Raw genomic sequence first — 22,598 nt, forward strand, 5'->3', positions numbered from 1 at the left:
TCCCCCTTGTTTTGCAGCTCATGGATCTCCTTGCTTAGCATGTCCACAAGGTGCATTTGCTGTTGCTTCTCCAGCTTCTCCCTGGCATCTTGTTTCCATGGGTCTGGAGACAGACTATCCCCACAGGACAACTCCTATTTACTGATAGTTTTCTACTGCAGATTCCTGTGCTCAATAGTGGGGGGCTGCTGCTGGGGCTACAGCTCCAGAGTAACTGTTTCTTGGGGCCTCTGCAGTGTGGAAGGTTTTCCTGGTTGGGCCGGTGTGGCCAAAAGAGATAAGGAAGCAGGGATCAGGGAATGAGAGTGCATCTGCCCCAGATTCTTCTCCTGCTCCCCGTGCTTCCTCTCTGCTTCCTTATCCAGGCAGGCCTTCTATATCTCAGACCACCACTGCTGCTCCTCCTTCTTTTTTGCTAGCCAGCAGCCACCTGAGCAGACTGGGATCCTGCCTTGTTTGCAGAAGGTGGTGGGAGGGGCAAAGCCACTGAAATGCCATCAAAACCACTGGTGTAGGTGGACATGTGGTGGAGGAGGTGGTGGAGGGAGGTCTGTTCATATGGGCTGGAAGACAGTCACAGGGGTGGGCAGCACCTCTGCTGGGTTTTCCAATGGCCAGGACCACTCTTGGTAGAGTGGAAGCAGGGGTAACTGACTTGGAGGAATATTTCAGGTGCTCCTGGCTGGATGTCATAGAGTCCACTGAGGAGCTCTGGATCCACATATCATTGTCACACTAGAGATCCATGCTGGCCACTACTCAATGCAGCTCAAGTTGGTAAAACTCTTCCTGAAGTTCTTCCATCGAAGGGGTAACACACCGAGAAAAGAAAAGACGAAGATCTAATACTTCAGAGACTCACCAGAGATATTAACAAAATTTCATGCATGTTTCTTTCTCACAGAGGAGGTAAGAAAACTGAGGAATGGGTGTATAACCAGACCTGACACTGCTGTATGGCTCACTCTCCAAGTAACCAGCTGTACCTGTGTGTACAAAGGAATAAAAAGATTTTTCTATACACTGATGCATGCTGTTTGTGGCATTGTCACTCCTGCAATTTAGCTCCTAGCTTCAGGACTACGTAGAGGGGTCTGTTCTTGTGAAATGTAAAGAAATAAACAATGAGATTCATAAAACTGCATAAAAGGTGAACTTTGTCCTCGGGGATCTGTTTTACAATCTTTAAAAAAGCAATCATGGGGGTTGACACCCCAAAAGGAGCTTTGCCATCTCAGGAAGAGGTGATAGACGGGTTTGTATGAGGGGTTATTGGCAAGACAGGAAGGGCTAATATTGGATTATAAAATAAATAAATAAATAAATAAATAAATAAATGGTTTTTTAAAGAATATATTTTAAAAGCCATGATAAAAAATGTAATTTTGACCTTATGCTTTCAATAAAAAAAATCTTTTTTTTTCTGAGCTGGGTACCGAACCCAGGGCCTTGCGCTTCCAAGGCAAGCACTCTACCACTGAGCTAAATCCCCAACCCCAATAAAAAAAATCTTAAATTTTCTTATTTACTCATTTACACTAATTCTCATGTTCCCCGATTCATTAACTTATTTGACTAGTGTAATAGAAATAAACTTAAATGACCAAAATTCAGGAATGATAGTTAATGTAATTTGTTGAGAACTGTATCAAAGAAGTCAGATATTTCTCAAGTAAGAAAGTGTTCCAGCTCATCTCAGACCTCAGTGCAGAGTTCTCCAGTGAAGACAGATGTTAGCTGCTGTTCTAGTGCTATATGCACACTTCTCTCCAGGGATAGAAGGCTGATGTATTAGAAATAGTGTTAAAAACCCAAGTGTCACATTAAATAACAAGTAAAATAAACATAACAACATTCCTTTAAATGCAGGAGCCATGGCATACCCATCATACACTGAGGGCAGGATGTTTAGCACTGAGCCAGAGACAAAGATGTACCAGAAGTCGGCTTCACGCACCCCTACAAGTCTCCTGACGCCACAGACCAGGAGAAGGACTTTCTCCAGGACCAGATGAGATCTGGGCTAGAGACATGAGAGTAAATACGTGAAGCCTTTTGGAGGTTGAAGCCTTTTGGACGTTGGGGTCTCTATTCAGTATACTCCATCCTCACTACTTTGTTAGCAACTCTTTTAAGTGTAAAAATGATCTCCACTAACTTGGAAACCCGATCCATTTTGAAGACACATTTACAGTGCATTTTGATCTATAAGGTCAAGGGTTTTCCAAATAAAATCCTAATTTTGGACTAATATGAGACCTCTATGAAAACTGTATTCTAGCTGGCCAAGGGACACAAAAAACAATGATCAAAGTATAAACAATGATCTGGGTGACAAGGTGACTTAGAGAATGCCTCTTCTTACTTGTCACATTGGAGCTGAAAGGGTGATCTGCTCTGTTTTTCATCAGCCTGTCTTTACCAGGCAGCTTCGTTGGATGACTGTGCTCTGTCCAAGGCTCTTGAGGACTCTCTGGGGAGCCGTTTTGAGCTGAATTATTATAGAGCTCAAAACCTTTACTCTTCCACCTATCGATGTTGGATAATGCCATCCTCTGCTACATAAGTGGCTGGAGTCATGGATCCCTCCTTGTGTACTCATGAGTTCATGTTTTCCTACCTGGTAGCTGTGGGGTCTGGTTGGTTGATATTGTTGTTCTTCCTATGGGATTGCAAACCCCTTCAGCTCCTTCAGTTCTTTCTCTAACTCCTCCATTGGGGTCCCCATATTCAGTGTAATATTCAGCTGCAAGCTGAACAGGGCATTGAGATGGGAATGGGTGGGTGGGAGCGGGATCATACTCATAGAAGCATGGGCAGGGGGTTGGGAGAGCATGGGAAGGGGTAACATTTGAAATGTAAATACATAAAATATCCAAGAAAAATAAAACTCATAAAAACTTCACTCTGTGCTCTGGGTTTACCTGAGCTATAACGATCTGAAACTGAAACCAAAGCCAATTCACTCATTCTCTCTCCGTCATTTTTTCTAAGATGAAGAGCTTCAAAGGATGCATCTAAAATTCTTATATTTAATAACTGCTCTTGGTATAATAGGGTGATCTTTTATATACATTCTTTGACCAGCCTAAAAATGCAAAAACGAGCAAGCAATCAGAAGAAACCATAGCCCAGGGTCTCACTATATATTTGAGGCTGGTCTGGAATTCAGTACACAGGCAGGAGGGCCCCAAAGTCACAGAAATCTGCCTCTTTCTGCATCCTTAGAGCTGGCATTAAAGGTACATGCCACCACAAATAGCTTTATACGAACATTTTGAAAAGCTTTTACATATATTGTCTAGAAAAACTTTTCATTCACTTAGTATGTATCTATGGGAGAAATTGACCTTATTTATTTTCTCAGATCTGACTTATAATTTGTAAATAACAAAGTAACTATTTTTCGAGTAATATTTAAAAGTACTCAACTACTCTTCTCTCACCTGATAACTCACATATTATTTTCCATCAATCAGTATGACAGCATCACATGGTGCTGTCCCCTGGTGTGATTATCAATGCCTGTTCACAGTTTAGTCTTCCTGTCTGCTCACCCGGGACTCATTCGTTACCCACTTCCCTCTTTGAGTTTGTAAATGGTGTTCTGCTTTAATATGCCAACACATGGTCTAGCCAGGATTGTTTCCTGTTCCTCGCTTTAGTATACAGGATTCTAGGCTGTCAGACACTGATATTGTTGTTGATACTGTAGCTACAAAGGTTAGGCGCTAAGGTGTGCAGGTTCCAAAGCTGAGGCAGGGTCAGAAGAGAGTTCACAATACTGCACTTAACAGACTGTAACTATATCTAGGAAACTGTACCATTAGATCTGATCTGAATCATGATCCAGAAGTATTTCTCAAAATCATGCACTCAGTCTCAACTAACTTCTTCCTTGAAGAGCTGAGCAAGAGCTGTGGTAGGAGCTACTACATGGGAATTTTAGGGCCTCTCTTTATAAAAATAATTTATGTGTATGAGTGTTTGCCCAGCATGTGTACACACGAATGCTTGACTCATGTCCAGAGAACTTAGAAAAGTGCTTTAAATCCCATAAAATTAGAGTTTTGGGATAACACTGGTGTTGTAAAATACTGAATCATCTTTCCAGCCCCAGATTTTGATAACTTTTAGGAGTAGCCATATCCCAATACAGGATCACTATATGTTGGCTAACCTGGCTTGAGTCACTAGCTCTTACCTCTCTGCACCATGGAGGACAATGGCTGGGTAAGAAAGGTGGACAGGCAGTGAAAGAGGATGCCTTGATTTGCAACTTTCAGGGTAACCATGGGACTGGTACTAGTCATGAGTTCTGCTGCCCTAGGAAGAAAATATAAAGAAACAGCGGTCACTGTCACAGTAGAGTCTATGTTCAGAATACTTGTGCTTAGGTTCCTCAGCCTGGTTGCTGTTTGGGGAAATAAACCAGGCTTTCAGAAGATTATGTCCTGTCCACATCACTTATGATAATTAATTATAAAACAGGTAAGTATATTCTATTCTATAACATTAACATTAAGATATTTAAACATTTTACAAGCTCTAAGTATATGTGTACATATTTATATAATTATTTAAGGTAATACTCTATACTAATATACATTCTTATGAGTGAACACAAATGAGATTCATGTGCTCTAACAACTAGGATTATTGAGGAAGGTGAGTAAACACAAAGATCTTTTACATCACTACTTTTTGAATTCAAATTTCAAAACGCAAAATATCACTTCAGTACATTAAAACTAACCAATCAGTTGAGGCTTTAAAGGAAACAATTAGTCATACCTTTCCTGAGAATGTCCAAATAGACTAAATCCATCCACAATGAGGACTTGGTCATGGGCACCTAGTTGTCCAACCTGAACCACCAGAAGGATGCAGGGGTAGGGAGAAAAGAAAAAAGGCAGCAAGTCAATGCACCACAGCATTCCTCACACCACACAGTCAGTGCACAGCAGCATTCCTCACATCACACAGTCAGTGCACAGCAGCATTCCTCACACCACACAGTCAGTGCACAGCAGCATTCGTCACACCACACAGTCAGTGCACAACAGCATTCCTCACACCACACAGTCAGTGCACAGCAGCATTCCTCACACCACACAGTCAGTGCACAACAGCATTCCTCACACCACACAGTATCCACAGCCATAAGCATCTGCACATTATTTCACAAAGCTCGAGTGAAGAATGCCTTTCACTGTTTCCTTTAAAACAAATACTGACCACATCTGCAATACCTCCTTGGACAACGATTTAACATAGATTTCCAGCTTATACTGGCCAGCAGCCTATGCAAAAAAAATGGTCAGAACAGCACAATTAAATCACACAGCAGGAAATGTGCAAAACCCTGCCCACATACACCCTAGTAGCTTGACTAGTTAGGAAAGTTTCTATTTTATGGTTCCAAACTTGTAAGAAAAATACTCCTGTAAAAATGGACAATTTGGTGAGAAAATGCCCATAGACTTGTAATACTCAAAATGATTATTTATAAAGTCTGAAACAGCTACAAATCCAAAGGAATGAGAAACACCTCAAGTGACTAGCCCTTACCCATATCAGGACAGAAAACCAGCTTGGTACTAAATAATCCAGCATCTGCCTTCTCTATCTTCTATTTAAACATAAGGTTTAAATTTCAAGACAAGAAATTAACTTCTTGGAGGAAGCAGTTAACAGCACTTTGTAAGGAAATATTATCCAGAAAGTGCTCTACTGGAATTCATATCCTGGGACCGAACAGTCAAACACACTTAAATAGCATTCTATGGAGAGCTAATGAAGTGTTTTAGAAAAAGTTAGGTATTGTATATAATTTCAGGATCAAAAATATTCTGCTTAGAGATCATAATATGACAACAAAAGAGCTTTGGATCACATAGGGAAGTATTAAACCATACAGTCATGTGCATGAAGCCCTACCCGGATATTACTGGAAGTTGCACAACACTATGTGTATACTTTTGTACCAAGAATAAAATTAACTTACCTTAAAAACTATGAGATAGTATTTGATATAGTAATGTATCATAAAAAGTGACTTCAGGAAATGAAGATAAATTTCTAAAGTAGCAATCAAGAAGATGTAATTTTATGTGTAAACCATCTGTGTTTCCAGCCAATAGTTAACATTTTATTTTACCTTTTTCATTGATGAGAATGGTCCATTTTCTCCCCTGCAGTAGGGAGTAGGGAAAAGACAGCAGTCATCAAGTATGCAGTGTGTTACTGTTTCATAGGCATACAACCTGTGTTTTATTTACATATAAACATAGGGATGAATATAATAATATTATGAATAAAAAAATAAATTACATTATCTATCAATAGAAATTATATATTATAAAAGAGAATTGTCTTATACAGGGTTCTTTAGAGACACAGAACTTATGGGAAATCTCTGTACAGTAAGACAATTGGTTGATGACTTGCAGTCTATAGTCCAACTCCCCAACAATGATCAGCAACAGGTATGGATAGGAGTCCAAGGATCTAGCAGTGGCTCAGTCCTACAAATCAGGCAGGCAGATGAAAGAGAGACTCTTCCTTCTTCCAATGTCCTTATATAAATCTCCAGCAGAAGGTGTGTCCCAGATTAAAGGTGTGTACCACCACAGCTGGAACTGGGACTTGCTTTGTCCTAGGTGACCTTGAACTCAGAGATCTCCTTGTCTTAAACTCCTGAGATTCACAGCCACTTTGCCTCATGATCTCCATGCCAAGATTCAGTTCAGAAATTTGTGTCTCCCAGCCTCAAATCAGGATCAAAGGTGAGCTTTCCAATTCTGGATTGAAGTTCATTCCACATATAGTCAAGTTCACAACCAAGAATAGCCATTACAAGTATATACAATGTGTCATTATACATATACAATACAGGTACATATAAATTTGAAAATACCATAACATTTTATTAGTATATGTTAACCGAGTAAAGTGACAGAGGTGGCTGTGTCATTTGTTTGCACATCGTGCATGGGTGGGAGAAGAACTTATAAGCCCTTGCATCAAATGAGGAGCTGCAGTTAACAACAGCTGATAGAAATTCACTCTTCCTTGGGGACAAGCCACTGGTAGGACTCTGATAATCCAGTGAATGTCTGTACACACAGTATGCATGTATGACTAGCACTAATAGGGCTTACTGGGATACAAAAAATGTGTGTATGTGTATTTCTGTACACACACACACACACACACACACACACACACACATACACACACACACACACACACAGAGGAATGGTTTAGTGGTGCTGACTTTTAAGCCCAGGATCAGATTCAGGTGGACCTCTGTGAGTTCTAGGCTAATTTGATTTACACAGCAAGTCCCAGACCAACCAGGGCTATAGAGTCAATCGGGTGATTCTGAGAGGAATCTTGTAGAAGTTGGAGGACAGATGTTAGGGTGGATATGACCATATTTTACTGTATACATGTATGGAAATTTAAATAAATGAAAAAATACATAAGTAACTGAGATGAAAAAAGTACACTAAATAATCGCAACTTTTTGAACTGACATTTGTCTAGTTATGTGGCAAAGAAGAAATAAATATGCCTTTTACTGATTTCATCTATGGCAATGCCAGTTTCCTTGAGTCAAAACACTTAACATAGATGATTGGAAATGACCTTGAAATCACAGTTACCTGTGGGGAGCGGGTGTGGCGGTAGTCCCAAGATGGCGCCTGGGACTGCAGCTAAGTCTCGTGACTAGCATCTGACTTCCTCACACACCTGAAACTAGCCACGTCCATTGTGAGAGCTGTGCAGGTGCACCATGATGCAAGATCAGGCCATGTGACGTGGACCTATGAACTGAGATTATGCAGTCTGGACTGAGGAGGCGGAGTTGAGGGAGGATATAAGGGAGTGTGCTCGGGGGCTGGGCTGGGAGGGAGACAGAAGAAAAGAAAAGAAAGATTCCTGTTTGCATGTTGTAAGGTTCCTGAATAAACCGCTTTGAAAAGAACGCTGTGTAGTCGCTCTTTTCTGCGGGTCGGAAACAGAAGCGACAGTTACCATCAGCATCCATGGGCTAGATTGAAAATTTATAGTTCTGATTAATGAAGCTGGAAGATATTTCATAACTTTATATTATCCACTGCAGAGGTTATTTTATAGATCTATAGAATTCCACAACTCAGCTGTGAAATCATTCCATTCTCCCAGTAAACATCCATGATACAATAATGATGTTCTAATCTCTTTGAACAGGTGCTCTGGTGCAGAGTTTGCCTGAGATAGCCCAACAGCTGCATCCTGTCTTGTCTCCTTCTAGAGAGCTTCGTGACTTTTCTGAACAGAATACAAGGTGGGTTATTTGTTTGAATTTTACTTGGGATTTTTGACTTTAGCTTTTTCCCTGATATCTTTTCCATAATTTTTATTCTATTTTCCTAACTTTGACTTTAGTTTCTTTCAATCACTTTTTGTTACATGTAATTTTTAAAATAACCCCACACTAAGTCTGGCTAAACACAGGCATCAGAGTTTCACCCAGTCCCTATGGCTAGCTCTATGCAGCTGTGTTACTCTGCATCCTGAGGCTCGATTGCTAAGCCAATTGTGAACCAGTTTAACATGAAATACCTTGACTACTCAAGATGAAATACTGCTCTTTGTTTAAGCATGTGAAAAGATAGTCTTTTTATGAGCCAAATTTAATAATAACTAATCATAAGTCTTCGTTCATGCATTGTGAACAATGGCATAAGGAATCTTTACCTTTCTTGCTTGGTTCTCTTGAATTTTCTAGTTCTTCAGGGGGGCTCATCTGCCCTTTCTGACCCAGAGAACCCTGGAAGGAGTCCAGTGCCTAATTACTTTTCCTATAAGCAGAAACATAAGGTCTTTCTCCCAAATTAGCATGCGCTTTAGCCAGTAACCAGAAAGATTTTTAGGTTGACATCTTTCCCAGAGGAATAGTAAAATAACCAGAAAATTCAAAATCACATACATTTCGAAAATTAAATACTCATACGAGGGAACTAAACCAAACAAGCAGAGTAGAAACAGTTTTTTCGGGCCTTTTCTAATCTGCCAAGACAGGACATTTAACCCTCTTTTGAGAGAATATGAGAATCCTGTGAGACACTGAGACTTTCCTAGAGGATTTCATCCTTATCCAAATTCTGCTGTCTGCCTTGGAGGCTGTAGTTTTTCTGTTAGCTCAGTTTGTCCCTGCACAGCAGGAGCTCCCAGATAATCTGGGCCCATTTGCCCTGAGTTAGCTCTGAACCTCAGGAGGAATTCCCCAGGTGACTCTGGCCAAAATTGTGTCCTCTTCTATCTTTAAACAAAATTACACCAAATTAGCAACAACTAAACCAAACTTCATTAAAAGTAGGCAGTCTTCAGTCTCCCTCTCTGCCTGGATCCATTTATTATACTGATTCTTTTTACAAGAGGAGAACTCAGAGCCTGATTTGGGTCTGTCTATCACTGTGTTTGATTAAGATTCCCATGTGCTGGAGTCACTTGACTCATCTCTGCTCATTCAGGAATCTAATTCTCTCATCCCTAGGACAAGAATCCTAACTCCCTAGTGGATTGTTGACTACCACAGGCAACATCTTCTATTGCATGAAGTTTTAAATTAAACCCATGCAAATTCCTGCTATGCTCTGGTATCAGTGGTTATCCTGAACCCACATGGCTAGCTCTATGCAGCCATCTTGTCCTGGTTCCTGCTGGTAGTTTACTACTCTAACCACACAACTTTAATCTGAAATGCCTGGACTACTGCTTGCATTTCTCATCCCATCCACCACCTCTGGCTGACCTGCAGAAGGTTGGATAATGCTCCTTTCACAGGACTTGCCTTAGTCTTTTGAAATGAAAACCCAGAAGCTTATACTAGCCAGATTTATAGTGGTAAATCTCAAACTCCAAAAGTCCCAGTCAAAGAACAGAAAACTCAATAATATAAGTACAAGCTGAGTGCTTAGATTAGACAAATCTAACACTACACTACTCTATTGCCCATTTATGAAATCTCTAGCTACTTGTGGCTCCTGCAAGCCACATGGGCCTGCTCCATTTTCCACCTCTTCTCTCCCATCTTCTTCTTCTTGCCCGCATCATCCATCTCTATTCTTTCTCTCCCTTTCCCAAAACATTCTGCTCTATCTTTTCCTTCCATTGCCCAATGACAGGCTGTAGCCTTTATATGGCTAATTACTATTTCAATTGACATCATCTGAATATGTGATCTATTGCACTACAGGGCCGCCCTCTTGAGAGGAAAAAATTCAAACAGTAATCCACAAGACATTTTGCTCATTTTAGTTAACACATGAAGTGACGATAGCTTCAGTTTCCAAACATCTTTTTCATTATTTTTATTCTACACTTTTAAAGTTACTTCTAGGTATTATTTGTAGTATTTTTAGCTACAATGCTTACACATAGTAAGGAGGATTTCCCAAACCCTAGGCCCCAGCAGAATCTCTGAGGAGGGAAACTTCCACACTCAGTACAAAGTCTTAAGGACTTAAGGAGCAATGCCAAGGTCCCGATATCACATCATCGCCTCCCTAGCAGTCCCATGGCCATCGAACTGCTTGTAAAGAAGCATTGGTGTAGGCCACACATGGCCAAGGCAGAAACAATGATGATGGTCAACAACCTGAACAGCATCTTACTTCCACAATTAAGAGCTTATTGAAGGACAACAGCTTTACCAAAACACCTGAAAATGGGGCCACCTAGAGGAGGACAAGGGCAGGGAAATATTTAGGCAAATAATAGCAACTGTGAGCTAATGCCATGAGCACGGTATAGTACCGAGTGAACTGAAACTGGATAAGATTATGTTGGACATAACTGGAAAAGTCAAAATCATCGACTTTTGCCTTAGAAATCAAGTGGAACCAGGGCAATGCTGAACTGGCACTGTGGTCCTTTCTCTTTTGGAGCTCCTGAACTCTTCCTCAGCAAACTTTATGATAGTCCACAGAATGACATATGGACCATAGTTTTACATTTAATGGTAGATTAAAAAAAGTCAGATTTTACTCTGTCTTCATACTACAGTTTTGAAGACCGGTTGTGGCAAGTATGTATCCTAACCTCTGTGGGGTGTCAGAAGAGATGTAGGACCTCTTGGCCTCTTAATGATAGTCAACACGAAATATAGTTTGACAGTCACAGATGTGATGATGTACCCCTGGTTAAAGGAAGATTGAAAGGCTTTCCCAAATCCCTATGAAGGACTGAGCTCTGTCAGGCTAGACCCTGCAATTGTGGAAGAAATAGAACATACTGGGTACAGAGCCTAAGATATCACAACATATAATCAAACCATGGGATCATGTGGCTTACTGTACAGGCAAGTTCTCCAGGTGCAGGGCAGAACAACAGAGGCTCACACATCGAATCCAGTTATTCCCTACCCTTGATGTATACGATGCATTACCTTTGAGCTGAAGAGGAGTGGAAGCTACCCCACCCTAGTCACACTGGTCTCCACATCCTCCAATGGCCTTGTGTTTACCTTTGGCCATTATCTTGCCAAAGAGAAGGCAGAAGAGCGAAGAGGGCTGTTCTTCTCTTCTTCCGGCCACTTCAGATGAGACCCACACTGGACAAACATACATCCATGCCAGCAGTGTCGCCTGAATTCACTGAATAATCAGCTTCAGTGAGAACAACAGCAGCAATGAGAACACAGGAATGCAAATTCCTGCTATGCTCTGGTAGTAGTGGTGTTTCTCACCCCACCTGGCTAGCTCTATGCAGCCATCTTGTCCTGGTCCCTGCTGCTAGTTTGCTACTCTAACCAAACACCTTTAATCTGAAATGCTTGGACTACTGCTTGCATTTCTCATCCCATCCACCACCTCTGGCTGACCTGCAGAAGGTTGGATAATGCTCCTCTCACAGGACTTGCGTTAGTCTTTTGTAATGAAAACCCTAGAGGCTTATACTAGCCAGATTTATAGGGGTAAATCTCCAACCCCAAAAGGCCCATGCAAAGACCAGAAAACTCAGTAATATATCTACAAGCTGAGTGCTTAGATCAGACAAATACACCACGACACTACTCTATTGCCCATTTATGACATCTCTACCTTCTTGTGGCTCGTGCAAGACACATGGGGCTGCTCCATTTTCAACCTCTTCCTCCCCCATCTTCTTCTTGCCCGAATATTCCGTCTCTATTCTTCTTTCTCTCCCTACCCCAAAACATTCAGCTCTATCTTTTCCTTCCATAGCCCAAACACTGGCTGTAGCCTTTATTTGGCCAATTACTATTTCCCATGACATCACCTGAATATGTGATCTATTGCACTACAGAGTTGCCCTCTTGAGAGAGCAAGAAAAACAAAACAAAAAACTGCAGTCCACAAGACATTTTGCTCAGTTTTAGTTAACACATGCAGTGATTGTAGCTTCAGTTTCTCTACATCTTTTTCATCATTTTTATTCTATAATTTTAAGTTATTTCTAGGGAATATTTGTAGTATTCTTAGCTACAATGATTCCACATAGTAAGGAGGAGTTCCCACACCCAAGCCCCAGGCAAATTTCTGATGAGGGACACTTCCACTCTCAAAACAAAGTCTTAAAGCCCAGGGGACGCAGGAGCAACGCCTTTGCCTCAGTGGCAGACCCATGGCCATGGAACTGCTTCTAAAGAAGCAATGGTGCCTGTCACTCATGACCAAGGCAGAGACAATGATGATGGTTGACTACCTGAACAGCATCTCACTTCTACAAGTAAGAGCTTGTGGAAGGACAACAGCTTTACCAAAACACCTGAAAATGGGGCCACCTAGAGGAGGACAAGGGCAAAAAATATTTAGGCAAATAATTGCAACTGTGAGCTAATGCCATGACCAGGGTATAGTACACAGGGAATCTAAACCTGATAAGTTTATGATGGACATAAATGGAAATGTCAAAATCATCGACTTTCACCTTAGAACTCAAGTGGAACCAGGGCAATGCTGAACTGGCACTGTGGTCCTTTCTCTTTTGGAGCTCCTGAACTCTTCCTCAGCAAACTTTATGATAGTCCACAGAATGACATATGGACCATAGTTTTACATTTAATGGTAGATTAAAAAAGTCAGATTTTACTCTGTCTTCATACTACAGTTTTGAAGACCGTTTGTGGCAAGTATGTATCCAAACCTTTGTGGGGTGTCAAAAGAGATATAGGACCTCTTGGCCTCTTAATGATAGTCAATACGAAATATAGGTTGAGAGTCACAGATGTGATGATGTACCCCTGGTTAAAGGAAGACTGAAAGGCTTTCCCAAATCCCTATGAAGGACTGAGCTCTGTCAGGCTAGACCCTGCAATTGTGGAAGAAATAGAACATACTGGGTTCAGAGCCTAAGATATTGTAATATAAAATAAAACCATGGGATCATGTGGCTTACTGTACAGGCAAGTTCTCCAGGTGCAAGGCTGAACAATGGAGGCTCACACATTGAGTCCAGTTATTCCCTTTCCTTGATGATGATGATGCATTCCTGTTGGGCTGTAGAGGAGTGGTAGCTACCTCGCCCTATACGCACAGGCCTCATCATCATCCAATGGTCTAGTGACTTCCTTTGACCACAATCTGGTCAAAAAGTAGGCAGAAGAGTCACTGGGGCTGCCCTTTGTTTCTTGAGGCCACACCAGATTACACCCACACTGGACAAACATACATCCACAGCAGCAGTGTCGCCTGAATTCATTCAACAATCATCCTCAGAGAGAACACAACAGCAATGAGAACACAGGAATGCAAATTCCTGCTATGCTCTGGTATCAGTGGTAATGATCAACCCACATGGCCAGGTCTATGCATCCATCTTGCCTGGTTCCTGCTCCTAGTTTGCTACTCTAACCAAACAACTTTAATCTGAAATGCCTGGACTGCTGCTTGCGTTTCTTATCTCATCCACCCCATCTCCCCGACCTGCAGAAGGCTTGCCAATGCTCCTCTCACAGGATTTGCCTTAGTCTTTTGTAATGAAAACCCAAGAAGCTTCTACTAGCCAGATTTATAGGGGTAAATCTCCAACGCCAAAAGGCCCATGCAAAAACAGAAAACTCAATTATATAATTATAAGCTGAGTGCTTAGATTAGACAAATCTACCACTACACTACTCTATTGCCCATTTATAAAATCTCTACCTACTTGTGGCTCCTGCAAGCCACGTGTGCCTGCTCCATTTTCAACCTCTTTCTCCCCCATCTTCTTCTTGCCCGAATCTTCCGCCTCTATTCTTCTTTCTCTCCATTCCCCAAAAAGTTCTGCTGTGTCTTTCCTTCCATTGCCCAAACACAGGCTTTAGCCTTTATGTGGCCAATGACTATTTCACCTGACATCATCTGAATATGTGATCTATTGCACTACAGGGTTGCCCTCTTGAGAGAGCCAAAAAACAAAGAAAAAAACAAAAACAAAAAGTAAAACAAAAACAAATAAAAGAATAAATTGCAATCCCAAAGACATTTTGGTCATTTTAGTAAACACATGCTGTGAATTTAGCTTCAGTTTCCCTACATCTTTTCCACTATTTTTATTCTATACTTTTAAGTTATTTGTAGGTTATATTTGTAGTATCTTTAGCTACAATGCTTACACATAGTAAAGAGCAGACCCCACACCCTAGCCCTCAGCAGAATTTCTGATGAGGGAAAATTCCACTCTCAATACAAAGTCTTAAGGACCATGGGACACAGGAGCAACGCCTTCGACTCAGTGGCAGCCCCAGAGCAATCGAACAGCTTCTAAAGAAGCAATGGTGCCTGACACTCATGACCAAGGCAGAGACAATGATGGTCGACCACCTGAACAGCATCTCACTTCTGCAAGTAAGAACTTGTTGAAGGACAACAGCTTTACCAAAGCACCTGAAAATGGGGCCACCTAGGGGAGGACAAAGGCAGGGAAATATTTAGGCAAATAATCATAACTGTGAGCTAATGAAATGACCAGGGTATAGTGCACAGGGAACAGAAACCTGATAATTTTACCATTGGACATAAATGGAGAAGTCAAAATCATAGACTTTTGCCTTAGAACCCTAGTTGAACCAGGGCAATGCTGAAGTGGCACTGTGGTGCTTTCTCTTTTGGAGCTCCTGAACTCTTCCTCAGCAACTTTATGATAGTCCACAGAATGACAAATGGACCTGAGTTTTACATTTCATGGTAGTTAAAAAAGTCAGATCTTACTCTGTATTCATACTACAATTGAGAAGACCATTGTGGCATGTATGTATCCTAACCCCTGCGGGGTGTCAGAGGAGATGGAGGACCTCTTAGCCTCCTAATGATAGTCAACATGAAATATAGGTTGACAGTCACAGATGGGATGATGTACCCCTGGTTAAAGGAAGACTGAAAGTCTTTCCCAAATCTCTATGAAGGACTGAGCTCTGTCAGGCTAGACCCTGCATTTGTGGAAGAACTGCACCATAATGGATTCTGAGTCTAAGATATTACAATGCATAATCAAACCAGGAGATCATCTTGCTTACTGTGTGCCAAAATATGCCTACCTAGAGCAAGTCAAGGCTAGGGAAATATTGTGCAAATAATAGCTGTGATGAGCCACTTCTACGGGCAAACAATACTTCACAGGGACGTGAAGCCAAAGAGTGCTGGTTTGTATATCAATTGAAAAGTCAAGATTATGAACTTTGGCCTAGTACCTCATTCTACCCAGGGGAAATGCTGAACCAGCACTGCGATACTTATACTTTTGGTGTCCCTGAACTCTTCTTTGAAAAATTTTATTATGTTCCAAAGAACAAAATATGGACCTTGGGTGGAATTTTATAATTTTTGGCAGTCAGAAAGTTTCCATTTGATTCTCTCTTAATTTTGGAGCTGAGAAGACAGGCTGTAATAGAGGTATATGCTGCCTCTGGTGGGGTGTCAGAAGAGCTGGAGGACCTACTTAGCCTCTTAAAGATAGTCAACCATAAATATAGGCCAACAGTCATTGTGGTCATGATGCAACCCTAGTTCAACTAAGACTAGAAGCAGTTCCCAAATCCCTATGAGCAACTGATCCCCCTCAGGCCAGACCCTGCTAATGTGAAAAAGCAATGGAATACATTGGATTCCAAGCCCTAGAAACTAAGGACACTTCAACCAGACAATATATTAACCAGACCATGTCATCCTACTTCCTTCTGCAATGGCAGGAAGTTCAGGGGCAAGGCAACAAAACATAGGCTTGGACAGACAGTACAGTGGATGTGTTGGGAAAAAGCAGGTGCTAAGGCAGTGGATGTTCTGATACAGTGGCCTCCAAGTCCTTGTGAGGAAGAAGCACTTATGCCATCCAGTAATGACCATGGCAATGACAACAATTGTGTTTATCTACCCCAACATCATCTACAAGTTATTGAGACCAAAACAAGTGGATACCTTGTCATGGAGCTGGGTGAGGTTCAACATCTTTACAAATGTATCTCAAAGTATAGCTACATAGTGAAGGACAAGGCCTGGCAAAGTTTATGCAAATATTAACAGCCTGGATCTACTCTCAGGGGCACAGAATAATCACAGGACAAACAAATAATATGTTGGATAAGAAACAAAAAGCCAAAATCATTGACTTTGACCTTAGTACCCAAGACAATCAGAGCAAATGCTGAACCTGTACAATGGTGCTAACACTTTTGATGCCCATGAACTCTTCCTAGGATAAATTTATGATGGTTCAAAGAACCACATATGAATGCTAGAGTCTTACATTTTAAGGTAGTTGGAAATGTTGCCTCTATTTTCATACACGAGTTGAGAAGACATGTGGCAGGTGTGTATCTTGACCACTGTTGGGTGTCAAGAGAGCTAGATGACCTGCTTAGCAACTTAATGACAGTCAAACCCAGATATATCCATCATAGACATGATAATGCACCCCTGCTTCAAAGAAGAATGGGAGCATTTCCCAAATCCCTATGAGGAAATGATACCTCTCAAGCCACACCCTGGAATTTTGGACGTAATGCAATATGTTCCATTCAAAACACAAGACATAATGTTCCTTTATATCAAAGAAAGTCTAAGCAGATCATGGCATTCAACTGATTACTGTAAGGACAGGCTATCCAGGTGCCTGGCTTCACAACCAGCCTCAGACAGTTACTCCAGTTATGGCTCCATTCCCTACCCTTGATGAGTATGCTACTTCCGCACTAGGCCTGGACTGCAGAGAAGTGGAAACCAACCCACCATTGGCACGTTGGACTTGTCATCTCCCATAGCCTTGTTTATGCCTATGTCCATAATTCTAGTCATAGAGGATTCAGAAGAACCACTGAGACTGGCCTTCTCTTCAGGCCACTCCAGAGGACACCTGCACTGGACAAAACATACATGCCAGGGTGTCTTCTGCCTTCAGTCAACAAGCAGCCTTAGGGTGAAAAGAAGCAGCAATGAGAACACAGAAGACAACCTATTATTCCTCTGTGCCTAAGGAGAGGGCAACACTGTCCCCAGTAGTGGCCATCCAAAAGGCTTTAAGGATGGAACAAGAAATAAAAAAAAATGTCCTGATGAAATGTGTTGCTGCTCTTCATCAAGAAAGAAATCTCACCTGAGGCAGAACACCTTGTCTCTTTTGAGAAATGAAGCACAGTTAGAGCATCCAGAGAACAAGTTGCAGGCACAACCCAGGTACCTTTGTGCTAAGTCCTACCCAATTTACTCTATGAGGGTCCTCCTGTGTCTCTGATTTCCATTTGTTCAAAATTGTTTCCTTTTTAACTTCTGTAAGTACTATATGATTCTTGGTCTATGCCAAGCCCTCTTGCTGTTCTATATTTCTCTAGTTCCCAGCAGGCATTAAATATGACTGATGTGTACCCCACTCTACAGACTTGTCCTGCTGACCCCATGCCTTCATCTGTACTTAGAGCACCCCAAAATACAACAGCTCCCACAAGGTCAGGCCTAGAGGCCTACTATGGGCTAATGGAATCTTCCAGAGGCAACTGTTCCTAACATATCTGGCAATTAATCACAAGAGCTGAAGAACAAATTCTTAAGTTTTCAGAAGTAACATCACATTCCATTACGCCTCAAAAATAATAACCAGCAATTCCTTCAAAACAGTGATGGTGGACTTAGTAAACAGTGTGGATCCTGTGACAATGTTGGTCCTGCAATACTGGAGGCAATGAGATAGTGCAGGTACTTTTACATTGGAGGTCAGGCAACATTGGAGGACCAGCATGAGTAGAGTTCCTGGGAAAATGGAGATGGGACTGGTACAGTGGAGGTCCTGACTAATTGCAGGTGCTGCAAGAGTGGAGGTCCTGCAAGAGTGGAGGTCCTGCAAGAGTGGAAGAACGGTGATAGTGGAGGTGCTGGGTCATTACCATACTGGAACAGTGGATGTCCTGCTACAGTGGCTGTCAAAGTGCTGGTAAAGAAGAAGCAAGGGTGACAGCCAGTAATGAAGATGGCACATGTACTGATGATTTTTGACCATTCCAACATCATTTCACTACTCCAAGTAATTGAGTCTGAAACAAGACAATACCTTGTCGTGACGCTACTTGAAGGTCACCAGTTTTACAGACACGTCTGAACAGCTGGCCAGTTGGTGGAGAACAAAACCAGGGAAACATTTAGGTAAATACTATCAGACATGAACTACTGCCATAGTCACATAATAGTTCAAAGAAACCTCAAAACACATGATATTTTCTTGGACAAGAAAGGAAAAGTCAAAGTCATGGTCTTTGGCTTTATGAACCAATTTGATATAGGGCAAATAGAGAACTGACACTATGATGATTACCTTTTGCTGCCGTGGAGCTCTATCTAGGCAAATTTTATGATAGTCCAAAGAATGACACAGGGAAGACATGAGTAGTCTTACATTTCATGGTAGTCAGAGGTTTCATTTGACTAGTCATAAAAGGGCTGAGAAGTCAGGTTGTAGCCTGTGTGAATCCTGCCCCCTGTGGGATATGAGAAGAGCTGGATGACCTGCATAAGTTCTTAATGAGAGTAAACCCCAGATACAGGCTGACAGTCATGGACGCCATCATGCAAATCTAGTTCAAGAGAGACAGAAAAGCATTCCCAAATCCCTATGAGCAACTGATCACACTCAGGACAGAACTTGCAATTGTGGAAGCAATACAATATATTTGGTTCCAAGCCCTAGATACTACAGGTACCAAAAAAAGTATATCAAGACCATGGCATCCTATTGCTTACTGCAAGGGCAGGCTATCAAGGGACATGGCTGCACAACACAGTGTCACCTAGTGAGAACAGTTATGGCACCATTCCCTAACATTGATGCTGCTGCTGCTTTCCCTCTAGGAATAAAGAAGAGCAGAAGCCAGCCCACCATCAGCACATTAGTTTCGTCATCTTCCAATGGTCTAACTTCTGTTTTTATCCAAAATTCTTGTTATAGAGTAGGCAGAAGACCCAGTGGGACTGGCCTTCTCTTCAGGCCACTCCAGATGACACCAACACTGGACAAAAGACACTGTCTCCCACATTTACTGAATGAGCAGCTTCAGGGAGAAGAGCAGCATCAATGAGAACAGAAAAAACAACATATTCTCTGTCTGTGCTTCAGAAGAGTGCAAGATATTCACCAGCTGGTGTCGGAGCAGAGGCTTTAAGAGATGGAGGAAGAAATGGGGGAAGTTCCCTGATGAACCTTTGTTATGGCTTTACACCAAGAAAGAAACTTCACAAGAGGCAGGACAGAGTCTCCCCAAAAAGAACGAATAAGGATAGCATGCAGAGAACAAGGACCAGGTACAGCCCAGGTACCTTGGTGCTTTATCTTACTCAGTTGGCTCTGTGCTGGTTCTTCCTCTATCATTTCCATTTCTTTAAAATTGGTACCTTCTTACCTTCTGTAAGTACTGTTTGATTCTTCCTCTATGCCAAGGGTTATTCCTGTTCTGGATTTCTCCTCTTCCCATCAGGAACTCAATGTAACTGATGTATACCCCACTCTACAAAGTTATCACTTGCTGATCCTATCCTTTCACCTGAATTGCATTACCCTCTGAAAGGCAACAGCTCCCACAAGGTGAGGAATAGAGGGATATGAGCTCTTGTGATCTTCCAGGGGATAACAGTCCTAGAACATGTGGAAATCAGTCACATGTGCTAAAAAAACAAATTCTTGGGCTTTCAAACGTAACATCACATTCCAGTAAGGGTGAAATATAATAACTAGCAATGTCAATAAAAATTGAAAGTGAACTTGATGCAGCTGTGCCTATCATGAGTCAGTGTAGGTCCTGAAACAATGTAGGCACAGAGATAGTGGAATTACTGTAACAATGGAAGTCCACCATTATTGGCAATCATAAAATATTGGAGATAATGAGAGAGTGGAGATTAGGCTGGAACAGTGGGTGTCCTATAACAACGGAGGCACTGTAAAAGTGGATGTCCTGCAACCAGAGATGTCCTTCAATAATGGAGCTACTTGGACTGAGGAAGTCCGTAATACTGGAGGTCCTGGGACAGTGGAGGTTCTGCAAGAATGGTATTCCTGTCAATGTAAAAGTAATGAAACTGTGGAGAACCCTCAAAAATGGAGGTCACGTGCCAGCAGAAGTCCTGCAAAAGTCTAAAAGAGTTGATATCCTGTGACAGTGGAGGCCCTGTGACAATGGAGGTCCTGGAACATTGGAGGTCCTGCCCCTGAGGCAGTTCAGTTGCTCCAATATTGGAGGCCCTGAAACAGTGAAGGTCCTGAGACAGTGGAGGTTCTTTGATAGTTAAGGTGATTGGAGAGTGAAGGTCCAGTATCCGTTGAGGTCCTGCGACATTGGAGGTCCTACAGATATAGTAGACGTCCTGAGACAGTGGAGATGAGCCTGGAAGAGTGGAAGTCCTGTGACAGAGGAGGTCCTGTGACAGTGGTGGACATGCAACAGTGGAAATCCTTCAACACTGGAGGTCCTACAAAGGTAGAGGTCCTGAGACAGTAGATTTACAGTGAGAATGGAGGTCATGCAACAGTGGACTTTCTGTGCCAATTGACATCCTATAAATTCTAATTGGTGAGATAATCGATGTGCTTCAACAGTGGAGGTCCTACAATAGTGAAGGTCCTTCAAGAGTGGCAGCCTGATACACTGGAAAACCTGCAACTGTGGGCATCCCTTAAGAGTTGAGTTGCTGCAACAGTGAAAGTCCAGCAAATGTGTACATCCTGTGCTAGTAGATGTCCTCAAATTTGTAGTCCTTAGAAAGTGGAGTTGCCTAGACAGCAGAGTATCTATCACAGTGGAGTTGCTGCATAGTGGACATCAAAGTCCTGCTAATGTAGAAGCAATGAGCCAGCCAGTAATGACCATGGCAGTAATGATAATGGGTAACCACCTCAACATGATCTCACTTCTTCAAGTCATTGTGAGCAAAACAAAATTATGTCTCATCATGGAGCTTGTTGAAGGTCAACAGCTTTCCAAATTCATCCAAAAGTATGGCTACCTAGAACAGGACAAGGTCAGGAAAATATTTTGCAAAGAACAGCAGTGATGATCTACTGCCATGGGCACACAATGTTTCACAGCTACCTGAAGCCATATAATATAATGTTGGATTTCAATGGAAAAGCCACAATCAGCAACTTTATCCATAGTACCCCAATTGAACAGGGCAAATGCTAAACCGGCACTATGGTGCTTACAATTTTGGTGCCCTTGAACTCTTCTTTGTCAATGTTTATGGTCAACCATCATAATTTTCTATTACTAACAGTAAACCCCAGATATAAGCTGACAATCACAGATGTAATAACGCAATCCTGCTTCAAAGAATGGGAGGAAAGTAATAAAATATATTCAGTTCTAAGCCCGAGATATAAAGAATCTTTATATTAAAGATAGTATAACCAGACCATGGCCTCCAATTGCTTACTGGAAGGGCAGGCTATCCAAGTGCCTGGCTTCACAACCAGTCTCAGACTGGCTCCATTCCCTACCCTTATGATTATGCTGCTTTCCCACTAGGACTTTAGAGTGGAAACCAACCCACCATTGGCACATTGGACTTGTCATCCCCCCTGGCCTCGTTTCTGCCTATGTCCAAAACACTAGTCATAGAGGATTAAGAACCACTGAGACTGGCCTTCTCCTCCAGGCACTCCAGATGACACCCATGCAGGACAAAGAATACATGCTAGAGTGTCTGCTGCCTTCAGTCAACAAGCAGTCTCAGGGAGAACAGAAGCAGTAATGACAACACAGAAGACAATACATGATATTTTCTTGGACAAGAAAGGAAAAGTCAAAGTCATGGTCTTTGGCCTTATGAACCAAGTTGATATAGGGCAAATACAGAACCAACACTATGATGATTACCCTTTGCTTTTATCTCTCTGTGCCTCTGGAGTAGGCAAGTCTGTCCCCAGCATGGCCTGGCCCAGAGGATTTCAGAGATGGTCTAAGAAATTAGGAATATCCAAATGAAGCAGTGTTCTTTTGTTCGATCATGCAAGAAAACTCCCCTGGGACAGGACAGTGTCTGTCCTGAGAAATGAGGGATAGACACAGCATCCAAAGAACAAGCAGCAGGCAGGCACAGCCCAGGTACCTTTGTGCCTTGTCCTGCCCA

The 22,598-nt window shown here is 42.0% G+C and overlaps 1 long non-coding RNA gene across 1 annotated transcript in view; it reads right to left on the reverse strand.

The window, feature by feature from the left end:
* Nucleotides 1-423: 423 nt before the first annotated feature.
* Nucleotides 424-22,598, reverse strand: part of LOC148006981 (uncharacterized) — a 40,423-nt gene continuing 18,248 nt past the window's right edge. The window contains exons 2-4 of the long non-coding RNA XR_015645639.1: nt 4,795-4,868; nt 4,205-4,326; nt 424-797 (exon numbers count right to left, since the gene is read on the reverse strand). This is a non-coding gene — a long non-coding RNA (uncharacterized LOC148006981). The remainder of the gene's footprint in view (nt 798-4,204; nt 4,327-4,794; nt 4,869-22,598) is intronic.

This window comes from Rattus norvegicus, chromosome 1, assembly GCF_021556685.1.
Source record: "Rattus norvegicus strain SHRSP/BbbUtx chromosome 1, alternate assembly SHRSP_T2T, whole genome shotgun sequence".
Classification (NCBI taxonomy): Eukaryota; Metazoa; Chordata; class Mammalia; order Rodentia; family Muridae; genus Rattus; species Rattus norvegicus.